Source organism: Argentina silus, assembly GCF_951799395.1.
Source record: "Argentina silus genome assembly, chromosome: X".
Classification (NCBI taxonomy): Eukaryota; Metazoa; Chordata; class Actinopteri; order Argentiniformes; family Argentinidae; genus Argentina; species Argentina silus.
In genome coordinates this window covers 41,715,929-41,730,928 of record NC_139653.1, presented here as the reverse complement: position 1 = coordinate 41,730,928, position 15,000 = coordinate 41,715,929, and the positions used below count along the sequence as shown (strand labels likewise).

The window sequence follows — 15,000 nt, the reverse complement described above, 5'->3', positions numbered from 1 at the left end:
GGAAAACTCATTCCTCAGCCACATTTCAATAAACTTTAATCCATGAAATTAAACGTTAACAGTATTAGATAAGATGATAGGAATCTACCCTTGATAAAAAGCTTCAGCACTTACAATTTTAAGCATGACCATATATCTGTCTTGTGAATTTAATTCCCCAAAAAATGTTTTGGTGACCATTTAAATGAAATGTAAGGTGGGCAATGTCAGTTAATTAAATATGTGTTTCAATACAGAAATGAATCACATCCTCTATTCAGTTACTTGTTTCTTTGTACCACAATGCTAGAGCTTGGCCAGGTATTTTATATCGTGTGTCATATGACTGTCTTTTCCTTTTTGGTGTTGTCAAATGAAACCAAAGACCTCATTTCTAAGTACTGTATATCAGTGGGGTGTCTAGAAAGACTTCTTAGATCCACACAGGCTAGGGAGGCAACTGAAAGCTGTATTGTCATCTTCTGAAACTACTATGGAAACTTCTCTGTCTTTCTACCAATGGTTCTGTGTTCTCTTGATATCAATGCATTGAGTATCAGTTTGGTCCCATGCTTCATAGGTAGAGAGACATTAAAGAGAAATAACCTTTCTTCAGGACCAGACCTGAGTCAAATACATCTGACGAATACTTTCAAATATTTGAGTTGTGTTTGATTTAGTTTAGTGATTTTTTCTAGTGCATTTCCCCCTTGACCAGGTCTCCCTTGCAAAATAGCTATTTTGACCTTAATAGCACTTCCTGAATAAATAAAGGTTAAATAATAGAAAATTGAACCAATTCAATAGTCCAATAGACGGCAAGTTAAATCAAGCACACTCATTTAGATTTTCAAGTATTTGACATATGAATTTGAACCTAGCCTAGTATAAATGTAGGACGTTTTAACCCCAACATTCACAAGCTGTTCCCCTCAGTAAGAGCCATGAATTTCAACCTGTGTCATGTTGGTGTACGTAGTGCATGACTACAGTACCCAGATCTCCCACTGTTCAGGAGCCCCTTTGCACTGAGCGCAGACAGAATCTGATCTGACTCACAGGACCCAGTACATTTGTAGCAAAATGTTGTTCATTATTTTAGTTTTTTTGCTTTTTCTATTTTGCACTGAAATAATGCAATGTAACCGAAATGTTATAATGGTTATGATTTGTGCAATACAGCTTCATATAATAAAGCCTTTTTTCACACTTTTTAAAACATGTCTCTGGAATTTTCTTTGCAAGTAATATAATATATGCCATTTAGCTGACGCTTTTATCCAAAGCGACTTACGTTGCAGTGAGTGCATACATTTTTCAGTATATATGGTCCCAGCAGGAATTGAACCCACAACCTAAGTGTTGTTAGCACCATGCTCTACCAACTGAGCCACAGAGGACCACCTGTAAGTGCAAGTATAAACATTCAACCTTGTTCATGATAGGTAAGTCAGTCAGTCTGTCTCATTGTCCTAGATAGAAAACACATGCACCTGTACTTTATTATGTACTTTATTACACACATGTGGTTCATAGGAAGTTTATATGTACTTTATTACACACATGTGGTTCATAGGAAGTTTTTTCTTTCTGTACAGCATGCTCTATTAATGTTCAATACACATTTAATACACAATGTATTCGATGTAAAGCATACAGTAGACACAAACTGTGGTTTGATAGTGTTACGCAAGTTGTATAGAAAGCAAAAAGCAAAACAATACAAATTAAACAACAACAAAAATAACTATCTGGCACTTTCTATTTGAGCCCAAGTGTGAAATTACACTGTTCGTCTGTGGAAAAAGGAGTACTCTCTCTTCCTCTGTGTCTCTCTTATCTGCCTTGATATGCAGGACATGGAAAGTACGGTACCTTCCACATCTTGGCACAAACAGAATGAGATAATTATATATCCCATATTCAGCCATTCCCTGCCTCACTCAGCTCTGTGTGACTCAGTGCTCACAGTCCATTAGGGTGGATTCCAGAGGCACTGTAGAGATAGAAGCCTTTAACCGCTTAGTGGCCAGGTGAATCACAATGGGAGAACAGCATTTACTGTAGTTCATTTTTATGATATGAGATACGTTGCATGCACACATACGTGCGTGCATAAACACACACACGTACACATACACACACACACACCCACATGGTTTTCTGGTCTGATGAGACCAAAATCGCTTTGCACTGTGGTTATTTTGTTCAGCTGCATGGGGAGAGTTCACTCAAACTACAGTTTCACAGCCGATCTCCTGTTGCTGTTCTCTACTAATCTGACTCTAACTCTCTGTACTGAAGCCAACAGGCAACATATTCAGGATGCTGTGGTCAAAGACCCCAGACAAATCTCTTCCTCTATTGAGTGCTTTGAGATATTTCATACCCGACTCTCTCCACACACATTTACTGTATCACAAAACACCAGAGACTTCATCTATAGAGATACGGTGTACTGTATAGTGTACAGTGACATCTATCATTGAACTCTACAGACTTCACAAAGTACAAGTTTTGGTTGTGGTAGAGAAATGTCTCATAATAACCTACATGACAAAAAGTCAACACCAGTTGCATTGTTAGAGAAGCTGATAGAGAAGAGGAACATTAGAAATGCCGGTGTCAGGGACAGAGGGCTTTAGACATGTGTGTGATACTGTACACTCACTATGGTTATGTAAGAAAGAGCATATGAAGCTATAGTGTGTGTGTGTGTGTGTGTGTGTGTGTGCGTGGGCGTGGGCGTGCGTGTGTATGTGGGCGTGTGCGTGTGCGTGTGCGTGTGTGTGTGTGTGTGTTTGAGACATGTAACACACTCATCTATGGCTATGTGAGGAGGAACAGTATTAGTGTTAGTATATGGAGTTTTACAGCCAATAAAACAGTGTGGGGCCATGTACAGAAATGTTATTTCATGGTGCTAGTCTTTATAAAAGGCCATAGTATGAAGCAACTGTATACATATCAGGGTATATATGAAGGGCTGTATGAGGGTATATACAGTACATTTACATTTGCATTTATGGCATTAAGCAGACGCCTTTATCCAAAGCGACTTACAACAAATACATTTGTTTAAGTAAGTGAATCATCTATCCAACAGTCATCATAAAATAAATTAATCATGCTCAGACCAGGGGCCATTGGCAGTCATAATGCTAGAAGAAAGATTTTTTTAACTTTTTTATTTAGTTTTTATTAACAGGAGAGAAACTTGTACAGGTGGGTAGTGGGGGTGAAGTGGTCTTTAGGAGGGACCGTTAAGATGTAGCCTGAAGAGATGGGTCTTCAATCTACGGCAGAAGATTGGTTGTGACTCTGCAGTCATGACAGCAGTGGGAAGCTCATTCCACCTGCGGAGCGCCAGGACAGTGAAAAGCCGTGACCAAGTAGTGTGGCTGCTGCATCCACATAGAGGTGGTGGTGCCAGGCGGGCAGCCGAGGTGGAAGAGCGGAGTGATCGGGCAGGGGTTTGGGGGCTGACCATTGCTTGCAAGTAGGGAGGGGCTGTTCCCTTTGCCGCCCGGTAGGCGAGCACCAGGGTCTTGAATCTGATACGAGCTGCTACCGAGAGCCAGTGAAGGGTGCGAAAGAGGAGGGGAGTGACATGGGAGAATTTGGGGAGATTGAACACGAGACGGGAGGCAGCATTCTGGATGAGCTGCAGAGGCCTGATGGTGGAGGCGGGAAGACCGGCCAAGAGTGGTTTGCAGTAGTCAAGGCGAGAGATCACAAGTGTTTGAACCAAAAGTTGTGCTGCTTCTCTGGTGAGGAATAGATGTATCCTTCCGATGTTGTAGAGGAAGAATCTACAGGAGCTCGCTGTTGCTGTGATGTTCGCCACACAGGATAAGTGGTTGTCAAGGATCACCCCAAGATTCTTGGCTGTATGGGAGGAGGTCACAGTGGAGTTCTCTATTGTGATGGAGAAGTCTTGGAGAGGGCAGGCTTTCCCCGGGAAGAAGAGCAGCTCAGTCTTGAGGTGGTGGGCTGACAACCAAGCAGAAATGTCTGCAAGACACGCAGAGACATGTGTTGCCACCTGTGAGTCAGAAGGGGGGAAATAGAGAAAGAGTTGAGTGTCATCTGCGTAGCAGTGGTAGGAGAAACCATGTGAGGAAATTACCAAGCCAAGAGATTTGATATAGAGGGAGAACAGTAAGGGCCCTAGGACAGAGCCCTGGGGGACCCCAGTGGTGAGGGCTCATGGAGAGTACAGCGATCCTCTCCACGTCACCTGGTATGAGCGATCGGCCAGGATGCAAACCAGGAGAGTGCAGAGCCAGAGATGCCCAATTCTGAGACGGTGGAGAGAAGGATCTGGTGGTTTACTGTGTCGAATGCAGCAGACAGGTCCAGAAGAAGAGTGGAGGGCCTCTGTGACAGCAAGGAGAGCAGTCTCAGTAGAGTGCTCAGCCTTAAAGCCAGATTGGTGAGGTTCAAGGAGGTTGTTCTGTAGAAGGTAGTGAAACAGTTGGTTAGAGACAGCACGTTCAAGGGTTTTAGATAAGAAGGAGAGAAGGGATACCGGTCTGTAGTTATGGACAGCAGACGGGTCAAGAGTTGGTTTCTTGAGAAGAGGCTTGACTCTGGCTGTCTTGAAGGCAGCTGGGACAGATTCTGTGGATAGAGAGGAATTGATTAAGGTGGTAAGGAACGTAAGGTCTTTGGAAATGTATTGGAGAAAGGGGGAGGGGATAGGATCGAGGGGGCAGGTGGTTGCCCGCTTGGATGTAACCAGTTTTAGAACATCATCAGGGGAGAGGGGTGAAAATTATACAGTATGAGGGGTATATACAGTATGAGGGGCTGTATGAGGGTATATACAGTATGAGGGGCTGTATGAGGGTATATACAGTATGAGGGGCTGTATGAGGGTATATATGAGGGGCTGTATGAGGGTATATACAGTATGAGGGGCTGTATGAGGATATATATGAGGGGCTATATGACGGTATATATGAGGGGCTATATGAGGGTATATACAGTATGAGGGGTATATACAGTATGAGGGGCTGTATGAGGGGCTATATGAGGGTATATACAGTATGAGGGTATATACAGTATGAGGGGCTGTATGAGGGGCTATATGAGGGTATATATGAGGGGCTATATGAGGGTATATACAGTATGAGGGGCTGTATGAGGGTATATATGAGGGCCTATATGAGGGTATATACAGTATGAGGGGCTGTATGAGGGTATATACAGTATGAGGGGCTGTATGAGGGTATATACAGTATGAGGGGCTGTATGAGGGTATATACAGTATGAAGGGCTGTATGAGGGTATATACAGTATGAAGGGCTGTATGATGGTATATATGAGGGGCTGTATGACGATATATATGAGGGGCAGTATGAGGGTATATACAGTATGAAGGGCTGTATGACGGTATATATGAGGGGCTATATGAGGGTATATATGAGGGGCTATATGAGGGTATAGATGAGAGGCTATATGAGGGTATATATGAGGGGCTATATAAGGGTATATATGAGGGGCTATACGAGGGTATATACAGTATGAAGGGCTGTATGAGGGTATATATGAGGGGCTATATGAGGGTATATACAGTATGAAGGGCTATATGAGGGTATATACAGTATGAAGGGCTATATGAGGGTATATACAGTATGAAGGGCTGTATGAGGGTATATACAGTATGAAGGGCTGTATGATGGTATATATGAGGGGCTGTATGACGATATATATGAGGGGCAGTATGAGGGTATATACAGTATGAAGGGCTGTATGACGGTATATATGAGGGACTATATGAGGGTATATATGAGGGTATAGATGAGAGGCTATATGAGGGTATATATGAGGGGCTATATAAGGGTATATATGAGGGGCTATACGAGGGTATATACAGTATGAAGGGCTATATGAGGGTATATACAGTATGAAGGGCTATATGAGGGTATATACAGTATGAAGGGCTGTATGAGGGTATATACAGTATGAGGGGCTGTATGAGGGTATATATGAGGGGCTGTATGACGATATATATGAGGGGCAGTATGAGGGTATATACAGTATGAAGGGCTGTATGAGGGTATATATGAGGGGCTGTATGAGGGTATATACAGTACATTTACATTTACATTTATGGCATTAAGCAGATGCCTTTATCCAAAGCGACTTACAACAATACATTTGTTTAAGTAAGTGAATCATCTATCCATCAGTCATCATAAGACAAAGTAATCAATGCTCACACCAGGGGCCATTGGCAGTCGTAATGCCAGTAGGCACATTTTTTTTTTCAATTTTTTTTTCAATTATTATTATTTATTTTTTTAAATATATTTTATACAGTATGAGGGGCTTTATGAGGGTATATATGAGGGGCTGTATGAGGGTATATATGAGGGACTGTGGGAACCTCTGTAAAGAGGTAGTTTCATGGTGCTATACAGAATAAGAGTTCCAGTATAAATGGGTATGTTTTATTGAGTGTGATTGAACAATAGCCACACACATATTAAAAAAGAATCTTGGTGGCCATCACATGGTTCGCACAGTTCCAGAACCAGGCACATCTGCCACAGAATGTCTCACACATGTCTGCACTCCGCAGTGTCTTGGGGGAGACACATGCACGCTTGCACGTACGCATGCACACAGACACACACACACACACACACACACACACACACACACACACACACACACACACACACACACACACACACACACACACACACACACACACACACACACACACACTGCAGCTCAATGGTAGTCCTACTGCTGATATGGTGTGGTGTGGTTAGAAGTGCTAGCTATACTATACAGCTATAGGACTTCAGCATAGTTTACACGTGCTGTATAGGAGGATGTCACAGTGCTGTTGATGCGTCCGACCCTGTGTGTCAGAGAGGAGGAAGCTTAGGGAGGAACTCAGCTACCCCCGCCCCCCACCCCCCAACTCTTCCTCTTACTGGCCCCCAGATAGCCTCCTCTGTCGCCCTCCAACCCTCCAACCCCCCTGCCGGCCCCCACCCCGCCTCAGGCTACTTGGACACCCATACATGTTGTAAATCATCCAGGAACCAGGGAGAGGGTCACATGCCTTCTATGTAAAGGAATGTATGAAGCAACCATATATGAGGGTCTGTTTAGCTGCACAGAACTGGTAATGTATGTATGTATGGCGCAATCAGACAATGGTTGTATTTGGCTGACGTTCAAGTGTGTTTGATACCATTCCTCATTCCATTCCATGCATTACAATGAGCCCGTCCTCCAATGTCTACCTCCCCAGCCTCCCCTGGACTGGTCAGACTAATGGTCGCTGTAAGTAGTTGTGTGGTCAGCTCACAGCAGAATGACCTTGATTTAATTATACTTTATACAAGTAAAAATAAGCAATACAGTAATAACCTACCCAACAACATTTCTCTTGAAAATGACATCATGCATTTGACTGGCTTTCATGAAAATTTATTTAGAGGACACATTCAAATGAGGAGCATTTCCCCCAGGGCCTCTTCACTTGTCCCTTTGATAAGAAGAAGATAAAAAATATATGTTTTCTCCTCTCCTTTTCTTCTTCAGACGACAGCAGCTGTTTGACCTACTGAGAGGCCCTGTGTGTGTATGTGTGTGTGTGTGTGTGTGTGTGTGTGTGTGTGTGTGTGTGTGTGTGCATGCGTGCGTGTGTGCGTGCGTGCGTGTGTGCGTGTGTGCGTGTGTGCGTGTGTGCGTGCGTGCGTGTGTACGTGTGTGTCTGCATGCCGTTTCTCTAACCATCATCTTTACTGGGGTTGCAGGGGTTGCATCATACTTACATCAACTTCACTAAGGCAAGGTCTTTTGATGTCAAGATATACAATATACGGTGGTATCCTCCCTCCCTCCCTCCCTCCCTCCCTCCCTCCCTTTTCAGCCAGTTATATATCAATCACAGCAAACACTCCTACAATCCTTACAGTACTTCCTTACCTAGTCCTGTTTGTTCCTATAAAAAACTGAATCTTCGACAAGGGTGCCACCACTACTGTCCCTCTTCTGTCTCTGTAGAGGCGTGCTCCTTGACTACAACCTTACAGTATAAAAAAGCCATGTTTTCATGACCTTGAACTTGATAAGTTAGTAAAGTGGTCACTTCATGTGGGTACGATTCCCTGCAACCATCAAACTCTGAGGTCAGGAGGGCAGTGACGATTACAGCTACAGAGTAAGAACTAAGCCTTTCTAAGTTTAATGTTGCCTAACACTTTCACTGAAATAACAAGCAATATAGACAAACACTCCACACCCAAAATAGAATTTAATTTCTGTTTTATTTGACCAGACTGCAAATGTACATAAGGCGCAATTAAAAACTGTACTTGTAATACATTGTAGTCTATGTGCCACTAACCTCTTCCAGTAATGATAGGTTGTCCCACAGTCTAATCCCCAGTTGTGTGTCTAAACAAACAGGTTGTAATTCAGGATTACGCTGTGACTCAGTGTGTGTTTGAGTGTTTGATTTGGGCCAGTACACAGATGGCAGGCTACAGAGTACTCCCAAGTGGAAAAAAATAATTTAATATGTATACTTTAGTATTATAGTTGTAGTATACATGTATTTTGTAAGTTGTATTTAAGGTTAGGTTTTTAGCATATTCAACTGGCCCCTCTTAATTCATAGATGTATTTTCAACATACTTAGAATGTAACCTTAGTCATATTTAAAGCCACTGTCAAATAGTATTTTGGATATAAGTGTGTTAATGATGTGTCATTAGCATATGTTTGTGTATAGTAAAAGAACAGTTCAATTAGATTACAAATGCATTGGTATCTATGTTTTTATTTTAATATTCAACCTTAAATAACTCATGACGTCCCATTAAAGTCAAGGGGAAGATGACATGTACCAGATCAACTGTCAAGCAACAAGGCCTATAGGCTTCTGACTTATTCAGGGGGCTGAATTGAATACCATATCTTGGTCTTAATTATCTTAAGTTATGGTTAGCAGCTTAATACACATAGTATATAGGTATAGCAGTAATCTAAGTATACAAAACTAAAGGGCAGCCCTGTTAATACATAATCCAATCTCAAAATGAGCACTGAACCCCAAGGAATAACCACAGTGTAAATGTAATTGTAAACCAAAACGTTTATTTCAGACAAGTAATTATGTAAAGACAGGTAATTATGTAAATTAAATGCGATACACTAAAAGTATATAAACATTATATTCTAAACATACTTCATACTATTTGTTTTTATTTTTTATTTTTTTCAGGTCATGCTACCAATGTTTTTGTTCAAACCTGTAGCTGAAAGGTTTCACTCAGAACCCAAGACAACTTTGACTGAAGAAGGGCCAGGTTACCTGACATTCTGTACCATCTCTCAGGTACATCTGTTTCAACAAAGTTAAACAATCATTTTAAAGAAGCATCGGATTACAAATCCTTGAAATACAAGTATACTGAAAAACATATTTAAGGACATGACAATAAAAGTATACTTTTTGTAAGTATACTAGAATACATTTTAAAGCACATAAACGTATAGTATACTTTGAGTAAGTACACAGAAGTACAAAGTCAGCACAACTTTAGTGTAATTTAAGTAAGTATATAAAATCATGAAACGATTTAAGCATATTATTTACACTTTTAATCTATTTTCAATACCTTTAAATATACTTTTATACAGCACCTCTTACAGAATATCATTCTTTCACTTTCATATTATCCAGTGCATTGTACTGTAACACCGGCATTGTAAAATAAAAATGGGTACCAGCATGTTTTTCATTCCACTTCAAGCACTGAGTCAGTGTGATTCAGTATGAGTGGCGGTTGGTGATCTTGTCAATATTACACCTCAGACTGGTATTTCATCATAAAGACCTTGAGTCATGGACAGTGAAATCAGTACTGAAACACTGATAATCTACACAAAGCACACGAAGAGCTTCTAAAGGCTAAGGTTTTTACCTCAGTGGTTATTGCAGTAACTTACACCACAGGTTACAGAATCAAAGTACATCTTCAAAACAAAAATATGGAACGGTAGCACCTTGGGCAATTAAAATGCTCTTGAACTTGTTTTTCATATTCTGGAGGGAAATGTGTGTGAGAGAGGAGTGTCTTCTTACCTCTGCTGAATTGTAAATCAAAGAATAACATTAGGAAATCTGAAATCAGCTTTGCAGTACATTATTGACCAAACACTGAGAGATGAAATCACCAAGACTGCAGTATACTGTATCATAGTTAGGAATCTCTAAGTGCAGATATTGTTCTCTCCTTCACCCACACTTCTTTGTTCAATGCTACCAGATAGATACTGTACAGTGCGAACACCGCTTTCTACTGGTTTTGAAAAGTTCACAATTCACTTCGTCCAGTACAATCAGCCCAACCTGGGCAAGCATAGTCATCTCAAGCTGCGGCTGGTATCAGTGACTGAGCAATGCAGTGTCACACACTCAAATGAAATATCATATTAACTATTAACTAACCATCAGTCCAATCCATCCGAGGATGGTAAGGCTTAGGCAGTGAGTTGGGCTGAAGAATGCAGATATTGCATTGCAAATAAAATATCATAAACTTTACCATCTTTATCATTAGCCCATTCCAGGCAAGGATGGTCAGACTAGGGCGGTGATTCAGGCAGAGGAATGTACACAACAAGCAGAGATGAGGAAGAGAAACCATGGACTTCTGGTAATACTGACTAACAAAGATTAACAAAGAAGTACACACGCACGCACATACATCCACCGTTTAGGTCACTTCTGGTGAAACAAGATACATATCCTATACTGTTATAAATTCGGTTACTTCTGATTAAACTGATAACATGAAATAAAAAATAAATACATGTACATCCACCCATAGCCTTCCTCTTTATTCTGATTGCAGCTGTTGTTTCCAGTAACAGGGCTGTGGCGGGACGGATGTGACCTGAACTCTGAGCCAGAGGGACAACCACATCAGAAGGTCCTTTGGAAGGAGAGGGGGAGGGAAGGGGTCATGGAAAATGTGTGTCACTGTGTGTGAGAGATAATAAACAGATTAATGCTGTCACATATCTCGGTTGTTGTGCTGCTGATTTACATGTGGCTCCTGTGGAGCCATGCTTCTCATTAGCAGACATTGCACAAGCCCTGAGATGTGGAAGGAATTTCCACAAAATATGCTTTTTTTCCCTCTCTTCATGTCGAGGAAGCAATTTCGGTTAATTTGGGTCTTAGTTATTCTCCCCTTTTGTATAATACTGTAGCAGCAGAAATGAATAATGACATTGACACAATGACACTGACACATTCCTAATTTAATTCCATGCATGTTCTTCCAATTTCAATCTCCACCAGCCTCCCCTGGTTGGTAGTGGGCGTTCCATAAACCGGAGGAATGGGTAGACTTCACGTGGATCTCTCCGCCCTGAGCACTCTTCACTCTACTAGTCTTACCCTTCAACTCAGCTACGGCCTCTCACACAACCAAACCTCTCCTCCTGTAATATTAACAATCATTTATTACATTTAAAAGTGCTTTTCATTATACAAGAATGATCTCAAAGTGCATAAAATAAAAGATAAAATAGAAAAAACATTAAAAAAAAATAAAAATAAAAAATAAATAAATATAGAGCCATATCATAAAAGCAGCAATCAAAGTTTAGAAGGAAGGGTAGGGTTAGGGTTAGGGTTAGATAAAGATGCATCTTATGGCCTGCTTTAAAAGCGCCTGCAGTCCTAACAACAGCCTCACCCTCAGCTAGGGCCTAGCATAACCTCTTTGTGCTTAACAATGTATAAATTGATGTTGATTGATATTGCCAGGTTTCTCTTGCAAGACATGAGATGAACCTGGAAAAATAGCAGTTGAATAACCCCCCACCCCCACCCCCCCCACCCCCCCACCCTCAGACTCGAGGCTCTCAGTCACAAAGTTCTCAGTACTTTCCTAAAGGAGTTAGCCACCAAACATGATGCCTTCCCCTTCAACACATCACACAACCCTGTTTCACAACCCCCCCCCCCCCCCTCCCCACCCCCTCTTTTTAGGAAGCTCTCACATGAGGCTGAGATGTACTGTAACATCTGAATGTTTAGTGCTTTGGAATTAGTATGTTATGGTTTAGCTTTAAAAAAAAAAAAAAAATGGATACGGTTCCAATCATATAACATTCATACATTCATAAATTCTGTCACATTACAGGGGTTACATCCAGTGCCTTGTACAGTATGTACTGTATTATGCATTGTAATTCACCGGTGTTTGTATCTTTGGACAAATCAATTTTGAATGCATTCTCTTCATTTTTACATGACCAAACCCACACATCAAACTCTGTACCGTATTCATACGGTATATCCCACAATGCTTATACAATGGGATATTGTTCAGTGATGTGGAACACTACAGTTTAGTCACTGCCAGCTTTCTTTTTTACTGGCATGAGTCATCTTAGCTGTGAGTGTTCTCCCAGCTGATTGGCTGGGCTATTTTCATGCAGGTATATAATCAGACCAGGTAAGATATTGTGGTTGTCTCTATGTAGTTGAGATCAGGGTTGAAAGTCTCCTGCTGTAACGCCTTAATTTCAATAAATAAAGTCTATCTATCTATCTATCTATCTATCTATCTATCTATCTATCTATCTATCTATCTATCTATCTATCTATCTATCTATATATCATTTATCACAGACTTTCATCTAAAAATTCACTGTTCAACAGATATGATCAAGCCAGCTTCAAATGATTAACTGTTGAAGGCATTCAGAAACATTCACTTGAGATCTTCAAAGCATTTATTCATTGTTGATGATAATGTTGATAATTATGATGATAATGATAATGATGATGATGATGATTTGAGAACGACATAGAAAGACATAGTAATTTGTCATCAAATGAAAATAAGCTTGAATGGACAGCCATAGTTTTTTGCCATTGTTATCTAATCCAGAGTGTTAAATGTTACATGAGTATGACTCTGCATTTTCTTCTTGGTCTTTGCATAATCAAAATGACTGCTGTCTGAACAGGAAGGACTGTCATCTTATGAGTCAACAGACGTCACTGAGATCAGGGTTGCATTTCAATAGTCTAAAATGGTTTTCTCTTCTCTCCTTGTCTACCCACCTTCATCTCCATCATTATCCTTATAAAAAAAAAAAACACTAGATACTGTATGTGAGAAAGTAATAAGGTTGACATCTCAAAGTCTTTGGTTTCAACTGGTTGGTTCCGGCCTTTAAACATGCGTGCAGATGAGGGAGAGAGGACGAGAAGAGGAAGCCACTCTAAACAATTGTGATGTGTCCCTGTTCACAGGGGCTGCCTGCTCTCAACACTGCTTCACCAAGCTTCTCCTTTTAACCATAGCTCACACTTAACCCTTCACCTGCTGTTTAAAGCACAGTAGGATGTTCTTTGGAACTCTGGAATTAGAATTTGAACTAGTATTGGAATGGAAATGGGGAATGAATCCCAAGTTCAAATGGCATGGTTCCATTCAGAATGCTGCTGTTTACAATGTCATAAACACAATCGGCCTGGCCATACTGGCTATTTACTGTAAATGACAAAGATAAACAACACAACTTCTGCCTTCCTGTTTCAGTTTAGGACCACAGTACGCTATGCTGTTCTCTGTCTTCTCAGATGAGTGAGAATCTCGCCTATAAACAATTCCATCTGCTAAAGAAAGCAAAAACTAAAAAAACAGCAAATTAACCCTCAGGTGCTCTTCACCCACTCAAATTATAAGATGGTGTCATTTGGTGTTGTGCTTGTTCACTGGTTATCAAAGATCACAGTGTATTGAGTGTGTTGTTGTGGACATGTTGCCTTGATTTTATAACTATTTTATAACTATAAAATCAACAAAACAGCATCAAGTGAGAGATAACTGCCTTATGTCTTATTTTTCAAAAATTAAATGAAGGTAAATGAATCTTTTTTCTGTTTGTTTGGGAAATTCCCTGTGTAGCCAGGATAAAAACAATAAAAAAAACGATTATAAGTCCATGTATCACCAAGCTGGTGTTTGGCTGTGAGGCAGGAGCTGCTGTGTGTAGTGGACTGCTATCTCATGTCCCGACCTCACCACCATCTACTCCAGGACAGGATCCCAGCAGCTCTTTGGCAAAACAAAAGAGCCCAGTCAGCACTCCTCCACCCCCACCCTTACTTTCCCTACCACTTCCGTTCTCCCACTCCCTTTTCTGCTCCACATTTACATTTATCCAAAGCAACTTACAACAAGTAAATTTGTCCAGTACTACCCAATGCAACAGTACATTTGGGCCGAACCAAGAGAGTAAGTGAATCATCTCTACATCAATCATCATAAGCAAAAATCTATGCTAGGACCAGGTGCAATTGGCAATCACAATGCTAGAAGAAGGAAGGATTTATTTTTTTATATTAACAGTAGAGGAACTGTACGGAGGGGTAGTGGGGGGTGAAGAGGTCTTTAGGTGGGGCAGTCATGATGTAGCCTGAAGAGATGGGTCTTCAGTCTACGGCGGCTCTCTCCACCCCCACCCTCCCCTTCCACATCCCTTCTCTCAATGTGCACCCCACACCCCTTTCTCCTCTCTTCACCTCCATCCTTCTCTACCCCTGCACCCTCACCCTTCCCACCACTTCCCTCCCCTCTCCACCACTACCCCGAGCCAACCAACTGACGATGCCCCTAAAGGCACTGATCTAGGATTAGTTTACACTCCCCAAAACTCAACCTTACCAACAGGTGGAAAAACTCTAAACTGTCCCCAGCTTCTAGGGGCATCCTACTCCAGCATGACAACCATGACCCAGCACTGACAGCCCATATCCCCAGCAGCCCAACACTTCACCACTCTGAACCAGGGGAGACTAGTGGAGGTAAAAATCAGAGGACAGGCTCATTGTAATGTATGGAATGGAACGAGGAATAGTATCAAACACATGATTTTTACCTCCACCAGTCTCCCCTGCTCTGAACCATGATGACTAAACCATCCCAAGGCAACAAGGCAACTACGTCTGTACCG

At 41.3% G+C, this 15,000-nt stretch overlaps 1 protein-coding gene across 1 annotated transcript in view; it reads left to right on the top strand.

Moving 5' to 3' along the window:
• bcl2l11 (BCL2 like 11) overlaps positions 1-100 on the top strand; it is a gene marked incomplete at its 5' end in the record, with an annotated part of 15,579 nt that extends 15,479 nt beyond the window's left edge. The window contains one exon of the mRNA XM_083694732.1: positions 1-100. This exon is cut by the window's left edge and continues 2,281 nt beyond it.
• Positions 101-15,000: the final 14,900 nt, after the last annotated feature.